General features: G+C 33.4%; 1 pseudogene; it reads right to left on the minus strand.

Annotated features, from left to right (window-relative positions):
• Positions 1 to 406: 406 nt before the first annotated feature.
• LOC105102086 (poly(A) polymerase alpha-like) lies at positions 407 to 1475 on the minus strand (annotated as a pseudogene).
• Positions 1476 to 11275: the final 9800 nt, after the last annotated feature.

Raw genomic sequence — 11275 nt, forward strand, 5'->3', positions numbered from 1 at the left:
TGGCAGTTCGTCAAAAAGTTAAACAGAATTATCATGTGACTCAGCAAGTCCATTTTTAGGTATATCCCTAAGAAAATTGAAAACAGGAACACAAACATACACTTGTTCATGAATGTCCATTGCAGCATTATTCAAATAGGTAAAAGGTGGAAAAAATTCAAGTTCCCATCAACAGAAGAATGTATAAACAAAATGTTGTCTACACATACAATTGAATAGCATTCATTCATAAAATGAAGTTCTGAAGCTTGCTGACAGCATGGATGAATTAAAAAAAATTCTAAATGCAGTAAGCCAGACACAGAAGGACAATATCGTATGTATGATTCCATGGATATAAAATATCTAAAACAGGCAAATTAACAGAGACGTATAGGAGACTGGAGGTTACCAGGGACTAGGGGGAGGGAGGGTAAAGGGAAGTTATTGCTTAATGGGTACAGAGTTTCTGCTTGAGTTGACGAAATAGTTTTATTATTCTTTTATTCTTTATTTTTATTTATTTTTTTATGCAGATGATTTTTGTTACTGCACAGTGTGAATTTGTAGGGGAAAAAAATAATATACTAACCCTTGGGTCCCATACAGGCAAATTAAGATTGCATTCTTTAGGCTGTTTCAGTAGGACTGGATTTGGCCATTCCCATTTAGAAAATACTAAGAAAATTTATGTACAACAGTTGATGCTATTGCATTTAAATAAAGCTGGCAAGTTCTTGATACTAACATAGCCTAGGAAACACCACGGAAGAAACCTAATATATTGGAATAGATGTGGCGTTTGGCCCACAGTTTGATAGCTCTCAGGATTAACTTGAAGTTGTCGATGTTTGGTACTAGATGTAAAATTTCATCGGTTACCCTGCAACTGTTAAGACTTAGGCATCTAATATCTAAAATTTTAAGCAGACTGTCATCTCGTAAGTCCAAGACTTCTGGAATAGTCGGCAGTGCTAATCATGCAAACAAAATATCAATTTCTATCCCGTCAAAACATAATTTGGTAAATGGTACAAATGCCTCTTCAACAGCTCTTAAATCCTTTACTTCCTTCTGTAATTTCAACTTTTCATAGAACGAGGTGAAAAAGTCACTTCGATCAACATATCTTGGTGCAACACACAATGCATCAATATTGGCACCTTTTGAATGTACTCCTAATCTATAAGATCCAAATGTAAAAAAAATTCCACCAACAATTTCAATTACAGATTGTGGAAGATTCTTGCTTTCACTGATTTCTGGTATCCGCTCTTTTACCAGGTTATTTAATTTCCCCAATTTAAAATCCTGCGCCACAGTTCCTCTTCCTCTTCAAAAACCCCAAAGAGCTTCAGAGTCTCAATTAGTTTCCGTGTAAGCAGGCAGTCAGGCTCCTAGGGGGCTGCTAAGCTGATGGGAGAGATAATGTCATAGCGCTTCTGTGGCGATTGTGTTGGTTGTGATCCCTGCGTCGCCATAACTGGAAACATCATCTCCTGCGCCGGCACTGCCCAGTCACTCCCCCAACACCGCCCATCCGCTGCTGCCGCCGCCCTGGGCTTCATCTACTGAGGCGGGAGGGAGGCCTCAGCTCTGGGTCCAACCCCACTCCCGCACTCGCTCACCCTGCTTTAAGCGCTTCTCCTCCTTCCGAAGAAATAGTTTTAGAAATAGGAGTGATAGTTGCGCAATATTGTAAATGTAATCAGTGCCACTGATTTGTACACTTAAGAATGGTTTAAATGGAAAGTTTTATTTTATAAATGTTTTACCAAAATAAAACCCACAAAATACAGAAATGACAATCTAAAAATCTGTTGTTACTATGTTGCTTCTCTCAGTATTCAACCTGTTGACTGAATTTTTATTTGTACTCACTTTTGGCCATTAGTTCTCTTAGTTGCTATACTCAATTTGTGCTATTTCTTAGAGAAGATTTAAGTAAGCAGTGAATGTCTGTTTTAAAGGAGAATAGAGTAAGATTTTACTTGAAACAAAAATCAATTATATTTCAATACAGTATCAATGAGAACACTGAAAATAAAACTAAGAAAAATCCATTTAAATTAGCATCAAAAGGTGGGGAGGGTACAGCTCAGTGGGAGAGCATGTGCTTAGCATGCAGGAGGTCCTGGGTTCAATCCTCACTACCTCCATTAAGTAAGTAAATAAATAAATAAACCTAATTACCCCCCAAAATTAAAAAAATAAAATAAAATAGCATCAAAAAACTACACCTACTATCAACATTCATGGAAAAAAAAATAAAATATGTTGGAATAAATTTGGAAAAGAAGTGCAAACTCATATTCTGAAAACTACATAGTATTTTTGAAAGAAATTTCAATACAATCTTTATCAAAATCCTGCTACCAGTTAGCATAAATTGATAAACTGATCCTAAAATTCATATGGAAATTAAAGGGATCCCCCAAAACCAAAACAGTCTTGAAAAAGAGCAAAGTAGGAGATCTCACACTTCGTGATTTCAAAATTCTCTGCAAAGCTACAGTCATCAAAACAGTGTGATACCAGCATAAGGATAGACACAGAGATCAGTGGAACAGAATTGAAGACTCAGACATAAACCCATACATCTATAGTTAATTGATTTTAGATAAGAGTGTCAAGCCCATTCAAAGGGGGAAAAGTTGTCTTTTTAACAAGCAATTCTTGGAGAACAGATATCCAGAAGAATGAGATTGGACCCTTACATCACACCATATGTAAAATTTAGCTCAAAATAGACCAAAGACTTAAATATAAAAGCTGAAACAACAAAACTCTTAGAAGAAAACATAGGTGTAAATCTTTGTGACCTTGGACTAGGCAATGGTTCTTTAGATACAATGTCTAAAGCACAAGCAACAAATGAAAAGATAAGGCAAACAGGACATCAACAAAATTAAAAACTTTTGTGCTTCAAAGGCAATCAGAATGTGAATAAGCTACCCTCTCATTTATAATTAAAAAAAAACTCCTTATCAACTAAAAACAGTAGGTAACTTCTTTAATATGATAAAGAGAATCTTAAATAATAATAACAATTAATAAATCTTCAACAACCTTGATACTTTAATGGTACAAAATGGAGGGTTTGTCACTTGATAGTGTGGTGGAGACAGATTCCTTTCATCACTTCTATTTTAAAAAATGTATTGTAAGTCGTAGCCTACACAAAAAGATAAGAAAAAAAATTGAAAAGGAAGAAATAAACCTGTTAATTATTTGCAGGCAACATGATTGTTATATACAAATTCCAAAAGAATTTGCAGGCATACTGTAAGTATTAATAAGTAAATTTAGCAAGTAGCTGGGTACAATATCACTATTCAACATTGAATCATATTTGTATGTATCATTAACAAACTATTAGAAAAAGAAATAAAAATATACCATTTACAATTGTGTAAGAGACTATCAAATACTTGGGAGTAAATCTAACAAAGATGTGCAATACCTCTATACAGTGAACTACAAAATATTAACGAGAGTACTTAATGAATACTTACATAAAAGAATACATAAATGCATTAATAGCCAAGAGATGACAAACTCTTCAAATTGTTGTATAGATTCAATACAATCCCAATGGAAATCACAATATTTACAAAATGACTCTAGCTTTATTAAAAATAAAAAAATACTCAAAAGAAAACTTTGATCTTTATTCCTAATCTATTTTTCCTCTCCCATCACAAGTAGCTGATTTTGTCTATATTTCCACAATTTGAATTTTTGAAAACAAAAATTTTATTTCACCAGCTTATCTCCAAACACGCTTACAAAAAAGTTAGTCATTTTTATGTCTATTTTATTCATTAAAAAATATCTTATATTTCCTTGAACCAAAAACGTTTTTAATTGTAAGATATATCACTTAATTTCAATATTCTTTTCAGGAAAAACAATCCCATGTAAACATCCACTGTAAAATACATTCCAATTTCAGAAATGTTAAAATATGAAAAACCTATGAGTCTTAGCACTCATAAACATAAGTTAATTAGATTTATTCTCTGAATACAATGTTCAAGTAACGGTGAATATTTTGATTTGTTTCTTTGTATCCTTTCCGTGTACTATTATAATCAACATTTTGACATACTATACCCACAGAGTTTCACAGCACTTAATTGCTCCTTCCATTCTTTTTCTTGTTTCTGGGACAAAAGTGAGCTAGTACCTCAGAGAATTTATGGGACTAGAACTACGTCAACATAATTCAGTTGTTCGTTATGGGAAGGTTATGTCACCAGTGGATGCCAGTCACCAATTTTCCCTCACTCTATCCCTGCCCTCTTATTTCACGCACATCACACATGTTTGTCTTTGCCAATCTGAAAGGTCAAAAGTGTTCCCTTCTCCTTATAACATTCATTTCCCTGTCTCTGTTTACCCGAGAAGGGCTATAATTTCTCTTAGGCTACTGGCCATTGGCACATCTTCACCGACATATTTTCTCTTTTTTCCCTTCGCGCCCCAGGCAGCGATCTCCTACGTCTACTTGTTTTCTCAACATTCACTGATATTCCTTTTATCTGTGTTTTAAACATGCGTAAAATTAATACAGAGCATGGTGTCAAGATGGAATGAATAGAATTTAAGGAGGGATTTTTCTTTTTAATATTTTTTTCTTTCTTTCCCTTTTCCCCATCAACTTCTCTTATTCTGATAATCAGAAAATTTAATAAAGATATTTTATTTGATGAAAGAAAACACTCGAGGTAGGAAAAAATGCATTTCCTAAAGAAAATTGTTGGTTTCAATAGAAATACAACTTTACCTTTAATGCAATAATTTGTACCAAGTACAAAGTGTGTTTGATTGGCTATGTACATAATAAAAGCTTTGGGTTTTTAAAATAGATGCTTCTGATCTGGAATATGAGTATACTGTCCTCCTCACTCACACTTTCCCTTAGATCATTGGGCCTTTCAACCATCTTCCAATTCAAGGAGCCACAAGTGACCCCCCAGAGTTTACCATTCTCTGTTTACCAGGAAAGCTCTGTACTACGGCTTCTATCCCCTGCCAGTCTGCCTGTTCTCTGCCTTAATTCACAGAGCCCAGGTAGAAGCTGCCCTAGACTTCGTCTACTGTATCCCATCTGGATTATGAGGTGCAATCTGCTGCACCTTTCACCCTCAAATTACCATTTCTAGAGCCCTAAGAGGAGCTTTGGCTTATTGCAGTGTTGCTTCCTACCAGACCATCTCCCCAGTGGCTTCTGAACCAGACAGGTCAGTTTCCAAGGAACTCTCACCTTCTGACCAGATTGATTAACCTAGACTGCATATTCTCACTGAAGAAGTCTGTAGACTACCTAAAATTGCATCCAAGTTGCCTCTGAGTGTGTGTGTGTGTCTGCACATATGTTATAAGCAGGGTTATATGTACTTTTGTAGGGAGGTCATTCTAGCCAAAGTTTTATGTAGAGATGGGGTCCACAGAAGTTATATAACATACTTAAGTTCGCACAGCTAAATGAAGAGTCAGATCTGGGATTTATATCCAGGTTGTCTGACTACATAGCATGTGGTCCTAGACATTAAGTTCTATTGCTTCCCAAATGTTGTTTTCCTAAGATCCCGTTATAAGATACTTTCACTTTTCTGTCTACAATATGTCAAATAGTCCCACCTGGATATACCATAGACATCTCAAACCCAATCTATCCAAATATGATTTTGCAATCTTCCCCTTGCCCTGATAACTTCTTTTTTGGAGGAGGATGGTTTAATTTATTTACTTTATTTATTTTTAGAGGAGGTACTGGGATTGAACCCAGGACTTTTGTGCACACTAAGCATATGCTCTACCACTTGAGCTATACCTTTCCCCACCTTATAACTTTGCTTTAACCTGTTCCTCCTCTTCTAGTGAACCCTATCTCAGTGATTGGTGCCAACATACTGTCAAACTTGACACCTTCTCTCTCATTCTACGCAATTAATCAATCCAGAAGTCCTGGAGACTAACTTTTTTGGGGGGGTATAATTCCATTTGTGTATGCTTTTTTTAAAAGCTAAAAACTTTTTTTTTAAAGAACAGTTTTAGGTTCACAGCAAAATTCAGAGGAATTTGTTTTCTGTCTTTATGTATTTACATATTTTGACATTTCATATAAATGGAATCATCATACAATATGTGACCATTTGTGTTTTGATTCTTTTACTTGGCATAATGTTTTCAAGACTCATCCATATTGTAAAATGTATCAATACTTTAGTCCTTTTTAGGGCTGAATAATAGTCTATTGTATGGATATACTACATTTCATTTATTAGTTCATCAATTGATAGACATTTGGATTGTTGCCAACTTAGCTTTTGTGAATAGTGTTGCTATGAACATTTGTGTACAACTGTTTGTTTAAATACCTATTTTAAATACTTTGGTGTTCCATTCCTAAGAGTGGAATTATCGGATCATACAGTAATTCTATCTTTTACTTTTTGAAGAACTGCCAAACTTTTTTCTGCAGGGGCTGTGCCATTTTATATTCTCACCAGCAATCTATAAGGGTTACAATTTCTTCATGTCCTTGCCAATGCTTGTTATTTTCAGTTTTATGGTTTAGAGCCATCCTAGTGGGTGTAAGGGGTATCTCACTGTGGTATTGATTTGCATTTCCCTAATGACTAATAGTGTCGAACATATTTTTATGTTACTTTTGACCAATTGTATATCTTTTTTGGAGAAAAGTTAATTAAAGTCCTTTGTTAATTTTAAAATCAGGGTGTTTGTCTTCTTGTTATTGACTTGTAGGAGTTCTTTATGTAGTCTAGATATTAGACCCTTATCAGATATAAGATTTATAAATATTTCTTCCATTCTGAAGGTTTCCTTTTCACATTCTTTATAGTGTCGTTTGATGCACAAATGTTTTTAATTTTGATGAAGTCCAATTTATCTATTTTCTTTTGCTCTGCTTTTGGTATCATTTTTATGAATCCATTGCCAAATATAAGATCATGAAAATTTGCTTCTATGTTTTGTCGCCAAATTTTTATGGTTTCAACTGCTATATTTAGGTCTTTAATCCATTTTGAGTTTATTTTTTAATATAATGTGAGGTAGGGGTCTAACGTCATTCTTGTGCATGTGAATACCCAGTTGTCTCATCACCATTTGTTGAAGAATCTATTTTTTCTCCCATTGAATGGACTTGTCATCCTTGTCAAAAATCAGTTGAGCATATATTTCTGCATTCTCAATTCTATTCCTTTTATCTATATATCTAGCCTTGTGCCACTATTATACTATTTTGATTACTATAAATTTGTAGGGTTTGGAAATAAGAAAGAGTGAGTTTTTTTACTTTATTTTTTCCTAAAGTTTTCTTTTCTTAAAATATATTTGGGATTTCTTGAATTTCTTTATGAATTTACTATTAGCTTTTCCATTTCTGAAAAAATAGACTGCTCTTGTTTTGATAGGAATTGTATTGAATCTATAGATAACTTTGGGAATTATTGCCACCTTAATATTTTTCTCTAATTCATGAACATGGAGTATCTTTCCATTTATTTAGATCTTATTTAATCAATTTCCTTAGTTTTGTAATTTTCAGTGTATAAGTCTTGAGCTTCCTTGGTTAAATTTATTCCTAAGTATTCTGGGGTTTTTTCATGCTTTTATATGTAGAACTGTTTTCTTAATTTCATTTTTGGATTGTTCATTGCTGCTGTATAAAAATACAACAGAATTTGGATGGCTGATCTTGTATCTTGCAATTTGCCAAGTACATTTATTAGCTCTAGTAGCCTTCTCATATATCCTTTGGAATTTTCTATACATAGTATCATGCCATCTGCAAATAAAGATACTTCTTTCCCAATTTGGATTCAATTAATTTCTTATTCTTGTTTAATTTCCCTGGCTGGAACTTCTAGTACAATACTGGTGAAAGCAGACATCCTTTTCTTATTCCTGATCTCACATGAAAAGAGTTCAGTCTTTCACTGTTGAGTATAATTTAGCATTGAATTTCTCATAAGTGCCCTTTATAATGTAAGACAATCCTCTCATATTACTGGTTTATTGAGTGTTTGTGTTATGAAAGGGTGTTGGAGTTCATCAAATGCAATTGAGATGATAATGTGTTTTTCCTTTCTTATATTAATGGAATGTATATTATATTAATTGATTTTCATATGTTGAATCACCCTTTCATTTTGTGAATAAATCCCAATTCATCATGATGCAAAATCCCTTCAATATGCTGCTGGCTTAGTTTGCTAGCATTTTGTGGAGGACTTTTGCATCAATATTCATCAGTATTTTAGAGGTGATAGATAGATTTCTGGTATACATTATGGTAAATAAAGAAACCAGTAAAATTATATACATACCATATGACCCAGCACTTCTACTGCTCTATATTAACATAGAGATATATGTACACATGCGCACAGGAATACATAGATGAATGTTTATTGCACAATTGTTTATAAGAGTCAAAATATTGGAAATAGCCTGTCATCAAAAGGAAAAGGTCAAATAAACTGTGATCTATCTAAGAAAATTACACAGTAGTTAAAAAGAATGAGATTTGTATATTGAAGCAACTCCAAGAATATTGTTAAGTAAAAACAGTAGAACAGTAAATGTAATCTTATAGCTTTTAGTTAAAATGCATAACAGAAATATATAAATTTCTAGGTGGATATCCATCAAATTGATAAGTGTCTAATTGTGGGGAAGGGATTGAAATTGTGTTAAGGTGTGGTTAAAGATGCATATTAAGATGAACTAGGTCGTCTCAGTGACTCTAAAATGGTTTATTACTCCTTCATGTCAGTTCAGTGAGAGTTGTTGGCTCGCCTGCATGGTTCTGCTCCACTGATTATTTGGGTGTTTGGCCTGCATTCATCTCACAGTTATGTGGCCCAGATGGCACGTATGGTTTCCAAGGTTACTGAAAGGAGAGTGGAGAGATCACCAAACATTGTTTATAAGCCTTAGAAGTGCCTTATATTACATTTGATGGCCCCAACATATGTGCAAGGGATGCTGGGAAATGTAAAAGAACAAGTACATTAAAAAAATTTCATTGAAGTGTAGTTGATTTACAATGTTAGTTTCAGGTGTACAACAAGGTGACTCAGTTATACATGTTTTTTTCTTTTCAGATTCCTTTCCATTACATGTTATTACTAGAAATTGAATATAGTTCCCTGTGCTATTCAGTAGGTCCTTGTTGTTTATCTATTTTATACATAATAATGAAGAACACATACATTTTGACCAAGCAGTCTTATTTTCCAGAATCTATTTTGCAGAAAAAAAAGCACCAGTAATTTGAGTATGTGTGTGAGCATGTTAATTGCAGGCAGCAATTCTTGTAGTGAGTAAAACATAGAAACAGTTTGAACGTTAATTAACAGGGGAATGGTTTGAATAACATAAGTTGTATTCATAGTATAGAAAGTTCATTCATTTGTATTTGCATTTACTGACCTTTGGAAAGTCCTATAAGACTTTCACCCTGAAATAAAGAGACACAAAATAAGTAAGTAACTTAAAGTCACATGAAGAAATAAACAACAATGATAACGGGAGCTGCGTAGCTAAATATAAAAGCAAGTAATTTTTCATATTTGGTTTATAACTCCTCTAAAGCAAGTAATTTTGCATATTTGGTTTAAAACTCCTCTTTTTTTCTAGATGACTTAGACAAAAGCATAGAACAATAATTTTAACATTATGTTAATATGTGCACTCACCATAGACCCTGTTTCAGGTGAGCTGTGCAGAAGTAGTCTTATAATCAAAGAGCTTACTGGTTTATAATTCATGGTTAAGAGCTCCTGAAAGTCATAATGTAACATTATAATATTTAGTTCAAATGCAAAACACAATTATATAAATTTCTAGATGAATATCCATAAAGCTGGTAAGTGTTTAACTGTGGGAAGGAGATTGAAATTGAAAGTGTGGTTATAGCAGTATGTAAAGATGAACTAGGTAATTCATGATTTGTGACAATAGCGACATAAAGATATATAGTGTATTTACTTAACAATATTTCTGGAGAAGCTTCAGTAGAAGAATCTCATTCTTTTTAACTGCTGTGTAGTTTTTTTGGTATGGATAAACCACAGTTTATTTGACCTTTCCCTTTTGATGACTTAGGCTATTTCCAATGTTTTGGCTCTTACAATATCACAATAAACATCCATCTCTGTATTCCTGTGCATGCATGTACATATATCTCTATAGTAATACAAAGGAGTGGAATTCTGGGTAATGTATGTCCATATTTTTACTGGTTTGTTTATTTTTTCTCTTCCATTTGTAAAATCTATTGGGGTATTAGAGATATTTCCCCATTATATGTCATGGTATTGCAAATATTTTCCTCCCATGCTGTCTATTTCTTGCCTTTGGATATTATATATTTTCCCTTTACAACATCTGGATTTTCTTTCATGCTTAAAAAGATAATTACATCACAAGATTATATGATGTTTTTCTTACTCAATTTTCATTGCAGTATTTTATTTTTGTTTTTTCACATTTTCATCTTTAATCTACTTGGAATGTATTTTTGTGTATGTGGTGAGTAGGAATCTACATTCATTTTCTTCTGATAGGAAAGTCCATATATTTGATTCTTAGGTTAAAAAAGATCCTTGAAAATAGGTGAAATTTTTAAATAAAAATGCTTATAGCTAAATATTTGCTCACCATTATGATTATTTCCTTAGGACAAGTTCCAAGCAGTAGAATTTGGGCGTCATGGAGTATGCAAAATATAAAGCTTTTGGCACTTATTGTCAATAGAAGCAAAAAAAAATGAATATTGCAATTTACCCTCTCATTGAGTATGAGAATGCCTACATTCTCAATAAAACTAAGTATTGTAAGTAAGGATTTTCCTATTTGATAGGTAATAACTTGCTTTTAGTTTATGTATTTTTCTTTGTCTTTTTGTCTTCTGCTAAGGCTGAACAATGCTTATTCTTCACATAGATTTACTTGGTGGCTACCCTGAATTTTCCGACTATGATAAGCACCATTTCAACTTTCAGGAGCGCTTAATTACGAATTGTAAACCATTAGGTTCTTTGATTATAAGGAGACTCCTTCTGCACTGCTCAGCTGAAACAGGGTTTATAGTGAGGGTTTTTGAAGCAATAACGGAGAGCATAATTTCATGGGAACTCCAAAATGGATATTCCAGAGCCATATGCATAAAGATTCTGACTCACTGTGTTTGTAAGAGTATGTGTGTGTAAGGAGAGATATTTGTCAGAAATCTGCATTTTTAATAAGCACTCCAAAT

Source organism: Camelus dromedarius, chromosome X (genome assembly GCF_036321535.1).
Source record: "Camelus dromedarius isolate mCamDro1 chromosome X, mCamDro1.pat, whole genome shotgun sequence".
Lineage (NCBI taxonomy): Eukaryota > Metazoa > Chordata > Mammalia > Artiodactyla > Camelidae > Camelus > Camelus dromedarius.